At 42.3% G+C, this 13,846-nt stretch overlaps 1 protein-coding gene across 1 annotated transcript in view; it reads right to left on the reverse strand.

The window, feature by feature from the left end:
- Positions 1 to 13,846, reverse strand: part of LOC139374518 (GTPase IMAP family member 8-like) — a 31,796-nt gene that overhangs the window by 5,218 nt on the left and 12,732 nt on the right. The gene's annotated exons all lie outside the window — the stretch shown is intronic.

Consider the following 13,846-nt stretch of genomic DNA (forward strand, 5'->3'; position numbering starts at 1 on the left):
TCACTCCAGTAGGCCCCATGAAATCAGAACAATACAAAAGTACAACCATTTCATTTCCAAAATGAAATTAACAAACCAGCTATTACTTCCCATTGTAAATATATTTTATCATGTTCATCACACTAACCGGTGATCTAGTGTAAATGCAACGATGTTTCAGTCATTGTTTTTCTAAGAGATAGCTAGCTAACAGCAAGCGAGCTGCAGCAAAAAACTGTGCCACTCACCAGATTATGATAATTTGTAAACTATATTTGAATGTTAATCTTGAAAAGGGTGATGCTAACAAATTAGCAAAAACATCCACCTTGAACTTGATAACAGCGGTCGAGAGACATCACTGTTTTTAATGGTGCTACCCACTGCAAGTCAAAATGTGATTGGTTCATTCTACTGTCACTCCAAAATTCTGCTCTAATACGGTTGAATATAGAGCACTAGTAATGGCGTCTTTTTGTTGGTAACATCTTTGCCATGGTTCATTGGACTTAGCCTATGGCCAAATTAATGTTTTTTTTCATTAGTTTTTATAGAATTTTTCGATGAATGCTGAAAGTAAGGTCTATGGTAAACACAGGCTTAGGAGATCTGTTTTGTTCGATGAGATAATCTTCATCAACTAACATCACATTTTGTGAATTTTGAAGCATTTATGTCATTTTAAAAAGCACATAAAGGCTTCATAATTTATAAAGGTCATGTAACTGACTGATGTTATCTCATAGAACACAATTTATAAGATCTCCTAAGTCCGTGTTACCCTCAGACCTTAGTTTCGGGGTTTATCCCAAAATCCTACTCTTTTCCCAGTCATTTTCACCATAGAAATGCCTGAATGAACCAGAGGTAACAAATATCTGGGTTTTAGGACTACAAACTGGCAAGCTCTATGACATAGACCTTCTGTCCAGCTTCTGAATGCGTAGCCAATGGCTGGCTGTGCTAGCTAGATTTTTCTACCCAGAGACCAACGGAATGTAAATGTTGGGGTCAATGGAGGGTGGATAAGAACTAGGTGTATTGAAAGTTACTGAGAGACAAGGGGGAGTGCAGGAAGTTTACATTCTGTCTAACATGTTATTGTTAAATCTCATGGATCCTAAGGAGGGAGGAAAAGGGCAACAGTCTGGTTTCAGTCACTGATAAGGTAGGCCAGTCATGGATAGGGAGGAGCGAGGAATTCATCACGAGGACAGGTCAAATGAAGTGAGAAGGAGCAGTCCTATTACACACACATATACTTCCACGCCGGCATGGACACAACATGTGACACACAGCAAAAATAATGTGACCTGCAAAACAAACAACACACTGGCAGCCCAACGCCCAACCCAACACCTATGGCAGCCCAACACCACTATCACACTATCAACAACAACAGTGTCACATCAAATGTGACAGGCTTGTGGTGCTGAAAGGACAGCAACCATACTGCCTCTGCACTCCATGGAGAAATACATCTACTACATCTACGTCTAATTCTCAACTGCCTTTTTCAATTTTCAATTTTATTTTTTGCAAGAATCATCTAGCTTAGGTTGATGGAAGGATGTAGGAGGGAACGTAGTGAACGAGTACAGTATGTAGCTAGCTATCTAACGTTAGCTTGCTCTGATTTTCAATGCAATATTCTGTCTTGTAAGTTTTTTATTCAACTGTGCACAAACCTGATTGATGAAGATAGGTGCCTGGCAGAGCATGTGGAGGAGAAATATGTTTTGACCATGACAACTTACATTGTACCAACCAAAATGGTTTTTTGACGTTGTAGATTTGTCACTATCTTACGAAAGCTTATGTTGTCAGTTCATCGTAACATTGTTTGGTGCGAGGGATATGTAACCTGAAAACTAGTTGTTATTGGCAGAGATGTTTGAAACGCTCTTTGATATTGGTCTATTAACTTATACCGCCTGGTGATGTTGCCAGGCAGGCCAAAACTCCATCCCACCAAAACAAGCAAAAGAAATAAAGAATAAAAGGCTGAAATTGATCAGCTTAAATATATAAAACACACGTTTTTGACTGCACATACACATGATATGCATGCACTCTACACAGGCTGCACATGGATTTTGTATTGTAAATATGTGATAGTAGAGTAGTGGCTTAATGTGTTGTGAAAAATGTTATAAAATGTAATGTCAGGAAATATTTTAAACTGAACATAACTGCCTCAATGTGGCTGGACCCCAGGAAGAGAAGCTGCTGCCTTGCCTAGGCAGGTTGCCTTCCTGGGCTCCAGCAACAATAAGGCAGTTACAGTGCCTTGCGAAAGTATTCGGCCCCCTTGAACTTTGCGACCTTTTGCCATATTTCAGGCTTCAAACATAAAGATATAAAACTGTATTTTTTTTGTGAAGAATCAACAACAAGTGGGACACAATCATGAAGTGGAACGACATTTATTGGATATTTCAAACTTTTTTAACAAATCAAAAACTGAAAAATTGGGCGTGCAAAATTATTCAGCCCCCTTAAGTTAATACTTTGTAGCGCCACCTTTTGCTGCGATTACAGCTGTAAGTCGCTTGGGGTATGTCTCTATCAGTTTTGCACATCGAGAGACTGACATTTTTTCCCATTCCTCCTTGCAAAACAGCTCGAGCTCAGTGAGGTTGGATGGAGAGCATTTGTGAACAGCAGTTTTCAGTTCTTTCCACAAAATCTCGATTGGATTCAGGTCTGGACTTTGACTTGGCCATTCTAACACCTGGATATGTTTATTTTTGAACCATTCCATTGTAGATTTTGCATTATGTTTTGGATCATTGTCTTGTTGGAAGACAAATCTCCGTCCCAGTCTCAGGTCTTTTGCAGACTCCATCAGGTTTTCTTCCAGAATGGTCCTGTATTTGGCTCCATCCATCTTCCCATCAATTTTAACCATCTTCCCTGTCCCTGCTGAAGAAAAGCAGGCCCAAACCATGATGCTGCCACCACCATGTTTGACAGTGGGGATGGTGTGTTCAGGGTGATGAGCTGTGTTGCTTTTACGCCAAACATAACGTTTTGCATTGTTGCCAAAAAGTTCAATTTTGGTTTCATCTGACCAGAGCACCTTCTTCCACATGTTTGGTGTGTCTCCCAGGTGGCTTGTGGCAAACTTTAAACTACACTTTTTATGGATATCTTTAAGAAATGGCTTTCTTCTTGCCACTCTTCCATAAAGGCCAGATTTGTGCAATATACAACTGATTGTTGTCCTATGGACAGAGTCTCCCACCTCAGCTGTAGATCTCTGCAGTTCATCCAGAGTGATCATGGGCCTCTTGGCTGCATCTCTGATCAGTCTTCTCCTTGTATGAGCTGAAAGTTTAGAGGGACGGCCAGGTCTTGGTAGATTTGCAGTGGTCTGATGCTCCTTCCATTTCAATATTATCTCTTGCACAGTGCTCCTTGGGATGTTTAAAGCTTGGGAAATCTTTTTGTATCCAAATCCGGCTTTAAACTTCTTCACAACAGTATCTCGGACCTGCCTGGTGTGTTCCTTGTTCTTCATGATGCTCTCTGCGCTTTTAACAGACCTCTGAGACTATCACAGTGCAGGTGCATTTATACGGAGACTTGATTACACACAGGTGGATTGTATTTATCATCATTAGTCATTTAGGTCAACATTGGATCATTCAGAGATCCTCACTGAACTTCTGGAGAGAGTTTGCTGCACTGAAAGTAAAGGGGCTGAATAATTTTGCACACCCAATTTTTCAGTTTTTGATTTGTTAAAAAAGTTTGAAATATCCAATAAATGTTGTTCCACTTCATGATTGTGTCCCACTTGTTGTTGATTCTTCACAAAACAATACAGTTTTATATCTTTATGTTTGAAGCCTGAAATGTGGCAAAAGGTCGCAAAGTTTAAGGGGGCCGAATAGTTTCGCAAGGCACTGTATGTACCGTTTCAAATATTTCATGATATTAAATTTCCTGCCTTGGCAGCAGCTGATGGGGATTAATTCATACAAATACTGCACTGGGTCTTTAAGCAAATTATCCCAATTCCAGTGCAGTAGAAGCTTGGGACTAGTTCATGTTGAACATGGATTAAAACAAAGTAGCAAAGATCTTAAAGCTGTAAGGTATTTTACATACATTTTTATATTAGACCTGACTGAGATGTTGTTGTTGTCTTAGAATACCATTTATTTTGTATTTTCTTCCCCTATAATGAAAACATATTACAGGCTACATTCATCCCAATGGAATGTGTTGTAAATTGAAAGATCTTTAAACAATTTCTAAAGAGCGATACTGAAGTAGCACCAGTGCATTCAGAAAGTATTCAGAGCCCTTGACTTGTTCCACATTTTGTTACATTGCAGCCTTATTCTAAAATTGATTAAACATTTTTTTTCTCAACAATCTACACACAATACTGAGCGAAAACAGGTTTAAAGGAATTTTTGTAAATGTATTATAATTATAAACAGAAACACCTTATTTACATAAGTATTCAGACCCTTTGCTATGAGACTCAAAATTGAGCTCAGTTGCATCCTGCTGACTCCATGGCAGCTTTTCAATCTATGGGAATCTCAGACTATACGAAAGAGAGGTTGAACAGGCTAGTAATAGGGGTTGCAACAATTTCGGCAGATAATTTTAGAAAGAGAGGGTCCAGATTTTCTAGCCCGACTGATTTGTCGGGTCCAGATTTTGCAGCTCTTTCAGAACATCAGCTATCTGGATTTGGGTGAAGGAGAAGTGGGGGAGGTTTGGGTGCGTTGCTGTGGGTGGAGCGCAGGGCTGTTGACCGGTGTAGGGGTAGCCAGGTGGAAAGCATGACCAGACGTAGAAAAATGCTTACTGAAATTCTCAAGTATAATGGATTTATTGGTGGTGACACTGTTTCCTAGCCTAGTGCAGTGAGCAGCTGGGAGGAGGTGCTCTTATTCTCCATGGACTTTACAGTGTCCCAGAACTTTTTTGAGTTTGTGCTACAGGATGCAAATTTCTGCTTGAAAAAGCTAGCCTTAGATTTCCTAACTGCCTGTGTATATTTGTTCCCAACTTCCCTGAAAAATTGCATATCACGGGGGCTGTTTGATTGTTAGGAATTTTATGAATAATGACTAAACAATGTGTACATTTAAATAGAACTATAACTAATTCAACTCTACCCTGTTTTACTATATCTGATTTATAATGTTAGTTCATAAGAAAGAGGTTATGTAGCATGGATAAGGGGTAATTGGAAATGATAACCATTGTGGAAGAAGGAATGTATGTCTGTGTCTAAAGTAAGCAAAGAGAGTCCTTAACCTATGTTTGAACCGACTCAGATATAACTCTGTGGCGATAAAATAAGACAGCGAGAGCCCCTCCAGGTTTTCCTTACCTGGAACTGTCTGCTAAGTGGTAATAAACTATGGTGAGACTTCAGGAGTTAATCCAGATATAGTGTGTCATGTATGTGCGCTAGTGAGTTGGAATGAACTTTTGAACCTGCTTTGTCCTGGTCGAGAGGAGGAGAGACATTTTAAAACCCATGACGTCATATGTGATATATAAACTGTTGTACATGGTTCTATGACCAGCGCTTTCGAGAATAAATGCTATTGGCTAATTTTGGTAGACTGGTCTCTGTCCATTTTATGCAAATAAGGATCTTACAAATTCTTAGAAACAGACAGTGATTTAAATGGAATTGGTTAATGAATACATATAGGAATTGTTATAATTCCTTTAACATCGATGCTAATGCAGAACGCCACAGGATGTTTTTGTGCTGGTCAAGGGCAGTAAGGTCTGGAGAGAACCAAGGGCTATATCTGTTCCTGGTTCAACATTTTTTGAATGGGGCATGCTTATTTAACATGCATGAAACCAAGGCTTTTACGGTTACAGAAGTCAACAAATGAGAGCACCTGGGGAATAGGAGTGGAGCTAGGCACTGCAGGGTCTGGATTAACCTCTACATCACCAGAGGAACAGAGGAGGAGTAGGATGAGGGTACGGCTAAAGGCTATCAGAACTGGTCGTTTAGTGCGTTCAGAGCAGAGAGTAAAAGGAGCAGGTTTCTGGGCGTGAGAGAATAGATTCAAGGCATAATGTACAGACAGAGGTAAGGTAGGATGTGAGTACATTGGAGGTAAACCTAGGCATTGAGTAATAATGAGAGAGATATTGTCTCTAGAGACGTTTAAACCAGGTGATGTCACCTCATATGTGGGAGGTGGAATTAAATGGTAGGCATATTGAGCAGGGCTAGAGGCTCTACATTGAAATAAGACAATAATCACTAACCAGGACAGTAATGGACAAGGCATATTGATATTAGGGAGAGGCATGCGTAGCCGGGTGATCAATAGGGATCCAGTGAGTGGTTGGGCTGGCTGGAGCGATTCAGACAGCTAGCAGGCCGGGGCTAACAAGCTAGCATACCGGTGCTAGCAAGCTAGCAGAAGGGCCTTAGAGGGACGTCTCGATGGAGGAAAGTCTGTTTTGGCCTCCGTGTGCGGTGACGTCAATAGACCAGTCGTGATGGATTAGTATGGTTCCGAGTAGCAGAGGGGTCCATGTCCAATTGGCAAAATAGGTATAATGGCCCAAGAAATTGGCTGATAGATCTATACAGCTAACAGTCCAATATGCTCTAGACAGCTAGCAGCTAGCGGGACCCGGCTATCGGATGGGCATTCAGGGGTGGGAGCGATGTAGAGGACAGTTGAGTACCCCCTCGAGCAGATTACGTCGTAGTCCAGTCGTTCCGTGCCCAGTACCGGCAGAAGAACGGGTCCAGGTATTGTAGCCCAGGAGTGGCTGATGGGCCTCTTTTAGCTAGCTGGGAGAAAGGGCCTAGCATGGGCTAGCTCCAGGCTAATTGGTGCTTGCTCCGGGACCGACGTTAGCCAGTACTCTGATAGCAGCTAGCTAGCTGCGAAGATCTAGGTGAAAATGTCCAGAGCTTGCAGTAGGAATCCGGGGAAATGGAGAGAAAATATGTCCGGTATGCTCTGGTTTGAGTCACGTTGTTCAAACTGGCGAGAGCTATCCGAGCTAGAGGTTAGCTGATGACCACTAGCAGTGGTTAGCTCACTAGTAGCTAGTAGCTAGTGAGCTGGCTAGCTACTGTTGGGGGATTCCGAATACGAGGTGAATAATGCTTTAGAAAAAAACAGATTCCCGAATCTCAGCGTACATCGTTACAATAGCGCGATATCTTATTTTTACTTTTAGATTTGTGTGTATTGTTGTGAATTTTTTTTTAGATACTACTGCACTGTTGGATACTACTGCACTGTTGGAGCTAGCAACACAATAATTTCGCTACACCCGCAACAACATCTACTGTGTATGTGACCAATAAAATTTGATTTAGTCTGTTCCTCTCTTAATTAAAGAAATCTTTACAACACTCCCCCTCGGTTACCATCAAGCCTCGGTGTGAAATAGAACATTGTCATGTTCTGATCCCATATCTCTACATAGTTTTGAGAACAAGCATGCATGATGTAGTTTACAATCAAAGTTACTTGCTGCATATCTCTGAGTTCTGCACTCAGCTTTTTTGAGTTGCTCTCAGTGTATCCATTATAGCTCAGTGGGTGTATCATACAATGCTTCCATATGGCAGAAGGAGACACATTCATAACCAGAGTGCAGAGGCCTGCCCGCTGTCCCACCATAGATGGACCCTCATCTGTGCAAAAGCCCACCATTCGATCCCATGGAATCTGTTTTTCGTCAATATAGCCACGCAGCACACTGAACATCTCTTGTGACGTTTCATGCTTGGAAATCGTGAGACAGAACAATATGTCCTTGTGAATAGCATCCCCTGACATATATAGCAAACAAAAGTCAATGAATAGGCATCTCGGCCCTCACAGCTTACGTCCATTTGTAGAGCATAAGGTGAGGAGTTTTTGAGTTGTTCAGTTAGAGTTCCTCTTGATTGGTTATAGCATCAATTCTTGGTTTCAGTGTTATCTGACAAAGGTATTGATGTGAGTTTCTGTGCCTCTGCCTCCCCACACATTGTTTTCACCATATCAATTGTGTCACGCCCTGACCTTAGATATCTCTGTTTTCTATATATTTTGGTTAGGTCAGAGTGTGACTAGGGTGGGTACTCTAGTGTTGTATGTCTAGGGTTTTGTATGTCTAGGGTTTTGTATGTCTAGGGTTGTTGTAGGTCTAGGGGGTTTGTATTTCTATGTTGGCCTGATTGGGGATCATATTTAGGCAGCCCTGTTTCCCACTTTCTGTTGTGGCTTTCAGTTCATTAAAAATATGTGGAACTCTACTCACGCTGCGCCTTGGTCTCATCTTTATAACGATCGTGACAGAAGATCCCACCAACAAAGGACCAAGCAGCGTGTTCAGGAGGAATGGACCTGGGAAGAGATTCTGGATGGAGCAGGACCCAGTTCGCATTCATAGCCCGGTGCGCTCTATTCCAGCTCCTCGCATTTGCCGGGCTAGAATGGGCATCCAGCCAGGACAGATGGTGCCGGCTCAGCGCTCCTGGTCTCCAGTACACCTCCTTGGATATCCTGCGCCAGGTCTGCGTACTGTGTCTCCGGTGAGTCTGCACAGCCCAGTGCGTCCTGTGCTAGCGCCCTGCACTTGCCGGGCTCAAGTGAGCATCCAGCCAGGACGCATTGTGCCTGCTCTATGCTCCAGTGCGCCTCCACAGTCCAGTACGTCCTGTTCCTGCTCCTTGCACTCGCCCTGAGGTGCATGTCCCCAGCCCGGTACCACCAGTGCCGGCACCACGCATCAGACCTCCAGTGCGCCTCCACAGTCCAGTACGTCCTGTGCCTCCTCCCCGCACTCGCCCTGAGGTGCATGTCATCAGCCCGGTACCACCAGTACTGGTCCCACGCATCAGGCCTCCAGTGCGCCGGTCCCCGGTCCGGGGTCTCCGGCGACGGTTCCCCGGTCCGGGGTCTCAGGTGACGATCCGCAGTCGAGAGCCTACAGCGATGATCCACGGTCCGGTTCCACAAAAGCGGAGGGATCAGCGTAAGGAGGGGGGGCTGCGTCCAGAACCGGAGCCGCCACCGAAGGTAGATGCCCACCCGGACCCTCCCGTATAGGTTCAGGTACTGTCACGCCCTGACCTTAGATATCTCTGTTTTCTATATATTTTGGTTAGGTCAGGGTGTGACTAGGGTGGGTACTCTAATGTTGTATGTCTAGGGTTTTGTATGTCTAGGGTTTTGTGTGTCTAGGGTTTTGTATGTCTAGGGTTGTTGTAGGTCTAGGGGTTTGTATTTCTATGTTGGCCTGATATGGTTCCCAATCAGAGACAGCTGTTTATCATTGTCTCTAATTGGGGATCATATTTAGGCAGCCCTGTTTCCCACTTTCTGTTGTGGGATCTTGTTCTATGTTTAGTTGCCTGTCTGCACTATTCGTATAGCTTCACGTTTCGTTTGGTTGTTTTGTTGAGTTTCAGTTCATTAAAGATATGTGGAACTCTATTCATGCTGCACCTTGGTCTCATCTTCATAACGATCGTGACAAATTGCAGCCGGTAATATCAAAGTCTCTGCAATAGTGTGTGGTTTCATAGTATAGCAGGCTTAGCCATTCACTGTGGGAATGTTTCAAGTGCAACGGAATGATTTTTAAGGTTAACCACGTTGCAATGATTTTGAGAGACAAAGACTATAGACTATATTATAAAATATATATATAAATATATACAGTGGGGAGAACAAGTATTTGATACACTGCAGATTTTGCAGGTTTTCCTACTTACAAAGCATGTAGAGGTCTGTAATTTTTATCATAGGTACACTTCAACTATTAAAGACAGAATCTAAAACAAAAATCCAGAAAATCACATTGAATGATTGTTAAGTAATTAATTTGCATTTTATTGCATGACATATGCATTTGATACATCAGAAAAGCAGAACTTAGTATTTGGTACAGAAACCTTTGTTTGCAATTACAGAGATCATACGTTTCCTGTAGTTCTTGACCAGGTTTGCACACACTGCAGCAGGGATTTTGGCCCACACCTCCATACAGACCTTCTCCAGATCCTTCAGGTTTTGGGGCTGTCGCTGGGCAATACGGACTTTCTGCTCCCTCCAAAGATTTTCTATTGGGTTCAGGCCTGGAGACTGGCTAGGCTACTCCAGGACCTTGAGATGCTTCTTACGGAGCCACTCCTTAGTTGCCCTGGCTGTGTGTTTCTGGTCGTTGTCATGCTGGAAGACCCAGCCACGACACATCTTCAATGCTCTTACTGAGGTAAGGAGGTTGTTGGCCAAGATTTCGCGATTCATGGCCCCATCCATCCTCCCCTCAATACGGTGCAGTCGTCCTGTCCCCTTTGCAGAAAAGCATCCCCAAAGAATGATGTTTTCACTAAAGGTGAGGCTGATCCCTCACCTTCCTCATGATCATCAAAGGTGAAATCCATTAATGCCAAGATAATTGAATTCATTGGCCTTGACAATCAACTGTTCTCTGCAGTGGATGATGTTGGCTTTCACCGACTGGTGGATCAAGAAGGCGCTATTTTTCAGATATTGACCTACCGGAGTTACACTGTATTGTTGAAAAGCACATCTATGAGCTACTTGCTATGGGCATCACTGCTTTAAGCTTCACGACTGACATTTGGACCAGCGATGTCAGCCCCATGAGCATGCGGAGTCTGACAGCACAGTGGGTCGACCAGGATTTTGTACTAAGGAAAGCCATATTGCATGCTCAAGAATATGCTGGTTCTCATACCGCTGCTGCCATTTCAATTGCATTTGAGAACATGTTTGAAATCCCCAAGAACAAAGTACACGCTGCGCTATGTGATAATGCACGTAACTCTTTTGAGTGTTAAGTTATTGTTTTCTTACTAGATAATATGCGTGTGGAAATGTTACATGTACTGTAGTTAATATAAGTAGACATGCACTCATAATTGACTGTAGCACATATAAAGCACACACAAGTTACCGGTGGCTGAAATCACAATCATCGCAGGTCGAATGAGTGATGAATTTCAGAATTAATTTTGCCCTGCAAGTGTAAACACGTCAGACGTCCTGGTACGTCATCAGATGTGTCCACTTAATTTGAAGGCTGAGGGGAGAGGGTGTGTCTTTTAAGTGTATGGAACGCAGCCCAGTTCTCGGGGGATGGAGTTGTGTCACACCTTTCCCCCATCCCTAGGAAACACAACAGATTAAACTAATTGTATTCCCCAACTGATGATCATGATTAGTTGATTATTGAAGTCAGGTGTGTTAGCTGGGGCTGGGGCAAAAATGTTACACCAATCAGGCCCCTGAGCATAGCTGAGGGGAGGACGGCTCAAAATAATAGCCATGACGGAGCGAATGGAATGGCATCAGAAAGGTTTGACCAGCATCAGACCTGCACTGACCAGCATAGACCAGCATGCACCAGCTAGAAATGTATGCTGGTCTTTTTTTCATCAGGGAATTTTCTCTGACTGCCCCCATCTAGGAAGCAAGAGCTATCTTCCTACCCAATGGGCCCTCCCCCATGCCTTTGCAGTTTATATCAACAATGTGTTCTGTCCATCTGGTTTCATCGTCACTGAATAGGGAATAAGTGAGGAAACCTCATCATCTTCAGAAACAGTGAGAGTTTGCACCTCACTCTTGTTACCGGGTCACACAGCAAACTGTTGTCTGCTTCCACATTTTACACATGGCCCTTCTTTGACTTATATTTTGCCATGAGTTTCTGTACTAAACACACAAAGCATCTTCCCATCTTCTTCAGTTTCTCTTTGCATGATTTGTATAAGTTGCAAAAAAAGGCTTTTCTTGCCTTACCTCACAAGCTGGACATCATTCACAAGTGATAAAACATCCTTCACAAGTGATAGGCTAATATCGTCACCCATCAGACTTTTCTTAATTTAATGTTGTCTTTATATACACTACAGGTCAAAAGTTTTAGATCACCTACTCATCCCCCGACTCATCCAAATTGAGATGGTTTGGGATGAGTCGGACCATAGAGTGAAGGAAAAACAGCCAACCAGTGCTCAGCATATGTGGAAACTTTTCAAGACGGTTGGAAAAGGATTCTAAGTGAAGCTGAATGCCAAGAGTGTGCAAAGCGGTCATCAATGTGGCTATTTGAAGAATCTCAAATATAAAATATGTTTTGATTTGTTCAACATTTGATGTCATATGTGTTATTTCATAGTTTTGATGTCTTCACTATTATTCTATAATGTAGAAAATAGTTTAAAAAATAAAGAAAAAACCTTGAATGAGTAGGTGTTCTAAATCTTTTGACTGGTAGAGTGTACTAAGTAATATATTTGTGAAATTAGTTTTGATATAGAATGGACCATTTTCATGCACCTGTTTCCGAACAGGGGTATGGGGAAAAATACATGTCATCTATGCACTTAAATAGCGAATGAGGGACGCTTTACCCGTGGTTGATTTTCATGCCAGGCAGGGAGGCTCTACTAATGTTGTAAAGCGAAGCAATGTGGTTAATATTTTAAAAAGTTGAGAAATAAATATAGTAGGCCTAGCCTATAGAAAGCTGATGAGGTCCTCCTATTTTTATTAGAGGTCATCAAACTTTGTTTTCTCACACAATTACGTAGTCTATGGAAATGGGCTCTCATTAAGTTTTTGATTAGATTTTCGATTAGATTTCCATTGATGTCAGAGTGATTAGAGGGACAGTGATTAGAGGGACAGTGATTAGTGATTAGAGGGACAATAGAGTGATGAGTACCAGGCAGTTAGCAAGTTTGGTAGGCTACTAATGAAAAGCATCAGAGAAGCCTAATTACCGTGACTAAACGGTCACATGGAATTTGACTGCCATCATGATTCGTGACCGCCGGTGTGGCGGTAATAAGGTCACTGTAACAGCCCTACTCTCTCCCTACTCTGAACCTTCCTCTGTAGGAAACTAACTATCTCAGACACTTTCCATTCATCATCTACTCTCCTTTGACGATTATAGTCAAGAGCTACTTTATGTCCTCTGGAATCATCTGCAGTAAGATTGGGCATAGTCGGCATCCGTGTGTCTCTACACCCAGTGATCCCAAGCTCCTAATCTGAATTTCCCATTCATCATTTGATGACTACAAAATAAATAAAAATATTTATGTTTAATTTGTAGATATTACCTGACGGTGTGTGTAATCCACTGGCAGCCATTTTTGCATCTCTTTCTCTCCTTCTGCCTCCCTCCAGCCTGGAACTGTCATTTACTCCTGCAGCTGAAGTAGATCGGATAGGAAAATGATTTAATATTATTTTCTCATGTTTTCTCAAAAACACCCTTCTGATAAGATACAGTATGTGTCCAGTACATCCTCATGAGGACACAGTGGTTTATAAAACAGAAAGAGAGCCTATAGATTTGACCTGCCGCCTGTCAGCACGTGACAGAAAAGAAGGCATAGACTGCATATGACACAAGGCTGGGTGCTGTATGGAGAGTCTATCTGAAGGCTAAATGGCGCCACCTGGCTGTTTTACAGACTGGAACTTAAGACTCAAGGGGCCTAATAAGGTTCTTCTGTTAATTCACAGAAACTATTGAGCAAAACAACCAACAAAAATAAAATACACAGCTGAACTTACACACAGAGGGTCAAGTAGTTTCTGCAGATGAGCAAATGAGAAGCAGGTATGATCTGGAGTCCAACTTCCTGTTGTTGCACAGTACCCTAGTCAGTTCTTATCATAGTCTTACTTTGATAAACATAAGTTGTCTTGTCTTAATTTTCCCTCTCATCATTATTAATCAAACACTTAACAAAATAATGAGTAATTTAAAGTTGAGAAACATTTTCATAGCCTGAAAATAATAACTATGGGAGAGATAGCTCTCTACGTAGAGTGAACATAATATAGTTGTCACATAC

This window comes from Oncorhynchus clarkii, chromosome 19 (assembly GCF_045791955.1).
Source record: "Oncorhynchus clarkii lewisi isolate Uvic-CL-2024 chromosome 19, UVic_Ocla_1.0, whole genome shotgun sequence".
Lineage (NCBI taxonomy): Eukaryota > Metazoa > Chordata > Actinopteri > Salmoniformes > Salmonidae > Oncorhynchus > Oncorhynchus clarkii.